The 6,000-nt window shown below is 35.1% G+C and overlaps 1 long non-coding RNA gene across 1 annotated transcript in view; it reads right to left on the bottom strand.

The window, feature by feature from the left end:
- The window catches only part of LOC107315073, a 45,013-nt gene continuing 39,013 nt past the window's right edge, over nt 1-6,000 (bottom strand). Inside the window, exon 4 of the long non-coding RNA XR_001555785.2 lies at nt 1-2,622. This is a non-coding gene — a long non-coding RNA (uncharacterized LOC107315073). The remainder of the gene's footprint in view (nt 2,623-6,000) is intronic.

Genomic DNA, 6,000 nt, shown 5'->3' with positions numbered 1-6,000 from the left:
TCATTAGATTGCCTCTCATATTCATTTGTGGACAGCAGACAAATCAGGCCACTTTGCAGATAAATAGGAACCCAAAGAATTGTTTTTTAATTGTCTATTACTATAGATTGTCTTTTACAATATATTTAATCACTGGTAAGATTTTAATTAAGCATAACTTAAATCTATTTTGTTGATTGAAGAAAAAAAATAGACTACATTACTTGATAGGGCTTTGAGTTTTCTGTAGACTTATTTTTACATAGACATACAATAAAGAATAGAGTTTTAAAAAGCATGCATGTTATATTGAATACATGTGATATTATATACATGGAAAGAGGCCTTGGGCAGCCTGATGTGGTGAGTGGTGACCCAGCTCGTGGTGTGAGTGTTGGAGCTCAGTGATCTTTAAGATCCCTTCCAACCTCAGTCATTCTATGATGAACACGTAGCATGTATATATGTTCACTGATGTTTAGAGAACAAGAGTTATGAGTAAAGTTGTTGGTACATGAGTTCAGAAATACATTAAGAAGCAGTAGTAGTATTTATATTGATAAAAAAACATACCACCTGAAAACTTTTTGTATGTGTTTGTTGGAATAATTATTATCTGAATGTTTTTGCATGCATTTGTTGCAATAACTGACTTGAATATAGTGGGCAACTAATTCAAATATGTAAGGTATTTTTTTCAAGTACTGCATAATTTTCAGTTTTAACAGAATGAAAGAGAACGATGTTTTGATCAAAATTTAAAGGTCTCTTTTTCACCCTCCTTTTAGTTGTAATATCTTAGTGAGTTGAAAATGCTATGGAGTGGCCTGAGGATAACTCTGCTGGAAATTCAATCACAGTTCATACAAAATCCCGCTATTCAGCCTCCTTTCTCTGGCAGCCTGAACCAGAGATGTTCATGAGTCACCACAGAATGCAACAGTCCATGGCTCCTTCAGGACATTATGTAAATCTACAAATCAGTCCATCATGTGATTAACATTTCTTAAGGATTTATGAGCTTTAAAAATTAAATGTGGTTAACCTAAATACAACTGATAAAATAGAACTTCGCAGTTCATACTTTCCATTATTCATCACTCCCTTTTGAAACATAATCTGTAATTTTTTTTCCTGAAACATTCCAGGCATGAACTCATCTTAAAATTGTTCTTTATTATTATTATTATTATTATTGCTTTTATTTTTTGATGCAAAATGTCAAGGTTTTGTATAAGTCTTGCAAAATGTGATGAAGAATGGAAGTACATTCACACGGAAACTTTCTTTTCCAACAAAAAAATGCAAATATATATTATCACACATGCACAAAAGGAGATGCCCATGCCAAGTATGACCGACTTCTATCACCTAGTAGGTTGAACATCAAAATGATTAAGACCTCAAGAAAAATAATACCGTTAAGTTGTTGGAAGCTTGCAGGTGAGCATTTTGCTTTGGAACACAAACACATCATACAAACTATGATAGTACTTGCCACAAGGTAGGTATTTATCATTTCTCTAAATATAAATTTGGAAGGACTGGATGTGCATGGCAGATGAGGTCTTTAAAGCAAGTTTTTCTTAAGAAGTCAGAGCACAAAGCGAGCATTGCAGAGAAATATGTACTATCTAATATGTCTCTACATGTCTCTATTTTCAGAAGAGTTTGTTTCTCTCTCTCTCTCTCTGTGTGTGTGTGTGTGTGTGTGTGGTCTCTCTTCATCTCTAAATAGGCAAATATAATTACACTGCTGTGGAAAATCACATTCTCTTATGATTCTTTAAACACATGTGCGCCATGTCATTTTTGTATTCCTCCTCCTCCAACAAGTCCATATCCGTCCAGTACTGAGGACTCTGCATCTGGACTCAGTACTCCAGGTGAGGCTTCCCTAGTGCAGAGTAGAGGAGTTGGATCACCTCCGTCGACCTGCTGGCCACGCTTCTTTTGATGCAGCCCAGGATATGGTTGGTGTTCTGGGCTGCAAAGGCACACTGCCGGCTCATGTCCAACTTTCTATTCACCAGCACCCTCAGATCTGTTTTGGCAGGGCTGCACTCAATCCTTCCATCACCCAGCTTATATTGGTAGTGAGAGTCTCCTCGACTCAGGTGAAAGGTCTTGCATTTGGATTTGTTGAACCTTGTGACATTCATCTGGGCCTACTGCTCAAGTCTGTCTAGATCCCCCTGGATGGCATCCCACCCCTCTGGTGTTTCAATTACACAGCTGGTTATCATCAGCAAACTTGCTGAGGGTATACTTGACTCCATTATCAATGTCAATGATGAAGATATCAAAGAGTATTGGTCCTAACACTGACCCATGTAGGACACCATTCATCACTGATCTCCATCCAGACATGGACTTGATCCAGTTCTTTGTCCATTAAACAGTCCATCCATCAGATCTATATCTTTCAAATTTGGAGAGAAGGATATTGTGGATACTGTGTCAAAGACCTTACTGAAGTCCAAATAGGTGACATCAGTGGCTCTGTCCTTATTCATTGATGCAGTGAAGCCATGATAAAAAGGCCAATATATTGGTCAAACAGGATTTCCCCTTGGTGAAGCCATGATGGTTCTCCCATATCATCTCCCTGTCTTCCATGTAATATAATACCAAGCTGCTTATCTGGAAATATAGTCAATGTTTATTGAAAACTTTTCAGAGAAATGAAGCAATTTTTAGACTCATTTGACTGCAGGATTTGCTATGTTAAGATATTATATTCAGCTTGTTTTTTATGTAGCAAGAAAGGATATGTTTATTTTATTTAAAAAAAAAATTATGTCTGACTTAGGTATCTAAATTTTCTCCCTTTGAATTAATTTTCATAGTATTCCCTAGAGATTGCTAATTTAATTGTTGTTCCTTCTCATTTATAGTGCAGGTATAATTTCTATACTATATTATTAAATTATTACAATATTATATATTTTATTTTCCCATATGTATTTCCTTACTGAGTAAAAATTAATGAGAACATTCATTGTGATTGTCTTTTATTTTTATAATGCCAATATTTTTATGATTTATCCAAGGTTTCTTTGTAATGATGCTCAATGCACCTGAAAGATAAAAATAACAGAAAATGTAGGTGTCATTCTGTAAATTTTCCCTGGAATTGTACCTTTCTCTAACATTCTCTTCTATCCAAACATCCTATAATTTGGATGATATTTCAAAAACCTAATGCCTCTGACACAGTATAGTGGTTATTGTGCTGTATAGGAGCTGCCAGTTTTCACATAAGACATCACAGAGTGCACATGCATCTGCTAACTATCTCCTGTTATTTTCTGCAGATACAAAACATTAATTCTGGTGCCTGAAACAAGCTCCAGAGTACGCAAAGAAAGCATGAATGATCTGCAAGGTAATGCTGGGAGACATTTTATCCTTCAGAATAACATCTTTATATTCCAATCCTATTGCACCAAACAATTTGGAACCTAGAAAATCTGACAAACCTAATGTGTCATTGATTATTTTTGCCCGCAGAGGGTTAAAGGAATGTTAAATAACCAAAAACTTGTAGAAACCTAGAAACATATGCTAGCAATTGACTTAGAAACTTTGCTGTAGACAAAGGTTTGTATAAAATACCTAATGCAAAAGGTGATATATTCATTGGTAGGCCAGCATACTCAAATGACACATTAGCTGGCACCACTGCTGATATTTCTTATATATTAGAAAACTGAAAATTATAACTTGTTTAACTTCAGAAAACAATGACAAGGAAATTGAAGTGTTACAGGAATGTGAATGAACAGGCAAAGACAAACAAAAGAAAAACCCATGACAAAGGACCTCATTGAAAGAATAGAGAGGTTTAAGCTGGGAATCCATAAGCACTATCTGTAGTGGTGTGCAATAACTCTGAGATCTGAAAAGATTGTTACCCGAAATGGTCACACCTTGAAAAATGTCTTTTTAATGCTCTACATACCTGATGTGTAGTTGCAAGTTGAGTGTAATATTTAGGTAATGAGCAAAGGTTGTATTTAAGGAAGAACTTGATATCAGATGTTAAATTTAGCATTTCAGTCAAGAAGAAACTCAGATAATAATTTATGGCAGAAAGTAAAGACAAGCAAGCTGTAAAAGAAAATTTTGAAAACAAACTGATCTTAAGTTACAGAGATAATACTTAAGCAATACTATTTCACCAACTAATGAACAGTACTCACAAGTCTGATTGATAAGCTGGTATTAAGCAGTTGAAATTCAATGTGATTTGGTTATTTTTATTGCTAAGGTTTTCTTCAAAATAGTTTCATTAAATCTTTCAAGGTGAAACTTCTCCTTTAAAGGTTTGAACTCACTATGAGGAAAAAGTTGGAATTATAATAATTATTATAGCATTATTATTATACTGGAATACTAATTAAACTGAGGCTTTCAGTTAAGCACCTGGTATCTAGTTGACTTCAGAACTAGAGTTCTCGCATCTAAGACCAAGCCATGTCTGTACAGCTTGAAACATGAGTCTCAGTATCTCATTTTGGCAAACGAATAAATGCTGTGCTGCTAGCATAGTTTCTGCAGGTGTGAAGTAGGCCCGATAATATTTTCCATATAGTGAAATGGTGGGATTGACCTTTTGTAGTTCACAGGTAAAAAGAGCCTGCTGTGATATTAAATCATGATTACTGTCTTGACATAGAAGTTTCTCAGGCAAGGAGCAAAAATTTCTTGATGGCCTCATTCCTAAGGTTGCAAATATAGTCATATAAATATCCTGGTAATCCAGTCTTAAGGAAAACAAGTGTGATGGATGACTTGCCCATTTCTACATGCTTAATTATGCAAGCTGAGAAACTTTCATGTTTTTTTTAAACTGGAAGTTATAATGAAAGTGTAAGTACAGGACTAATATTCAGAAAAAAAAAAAAAAAGGTAGTACAATTCATGGCAGAAAACCGATATGATTTGCGTTTGAGAGTCTCCTTTCAAGGTCAGAGCCTCATTTGACTTGGAGTTTGTGTTGATCTGCAGTTTAGAAGAGATATGAGCATCAAGATCAAAGAAGTGAGACAGCCCTGGAATCAGCAGTGGAACAATAAAATATCTACTAAATTATCCCTTTCTCCACCTCAAATAATTGGATGTCTTTTTCCTGCAGACTAATTTATGAGTCTTATATTGACTCTGTGGAATGTCTCCTTTAAAAAAAAAAGAAATCATTGCCTTTAATTAACCTCTTGAGCACCTCTCTGAGCTTTCTTCAAAAGATCAGACTTTTACATACACACAAAATCAACAATATCTGAACTTGCCCTAGATAGAATAACAGTTATAAGTGTTATTGTAGGCAGCATCACCAAAAGAATGATTTTGTCTGCTTCCATTATAAACTGTCATCTTTTGTTCAGCTTTTTCTGAATCAGTGTTTGGTATCAGTGAGAGGACAGGAACAGTCAGCTAGTCACTAATTGTCCAAATGCTTCTGCAACCAGAGGGGGAAACTTTTCAACATGTCCTGTTGTTAACTGTAAACTGGCACAAAGCTGTGCCATTCAGTTGGCTTTATGGTGCCATCTTCTTTTCAATTTTAAGTGATAAGACACAGATAGTTTCCACTGTTATTTACAAGTTACTTTCATATGAAGGGTGAGGGTTTTTGTCTTTTTTTCTTTTTTCCTAACTGGCAGGATGAAGACTTATTTCCCTTTTCTGAATTTTTTGAGACATCCAATCTCCCTTGTTATTAACTGAAAATCATGCAAACAAACCACATGCATTTATCCAGGCTGTCATCCAGCCGAATTCTCCCAAGTTTCCTGTTTCTCAGCCCTTTACTTTAAACCTTAGCCCACACTGCCTAGTCCAAAATCTATTTTAAAAATCACATATAAATAAGTAAGAGTAGTTGTAGGATTTTGAAAATCCCAGGTCAGAAAATCAATAGCCAATGTTCTGTTTTGGTCTTTTATAAATTTCAGAACTATTTGCAAATATACTTCAGGTTTTGTTCATACAAATTTTACTTGGGATACGTACAAA

The sequence above is a fragment of the Coturnix japonica genome, chromosome 5 (assembly GCF_001577835.2).
Source record: "Coturnix japonica isolate 7356 chromosome 5, Coturnix japonica 2.1, whole genome shotgun sequence".
In the NCBI taxonomy this organism is placed as follows: Eukaryota; Metazoa; Chordata; class Aves; order Galliformes; family Phasianidae; genus Coturnix; species Coturnix japonica.
This window is presented reverse-complemented; position numbering and strand designations above follow the sequence as displayed.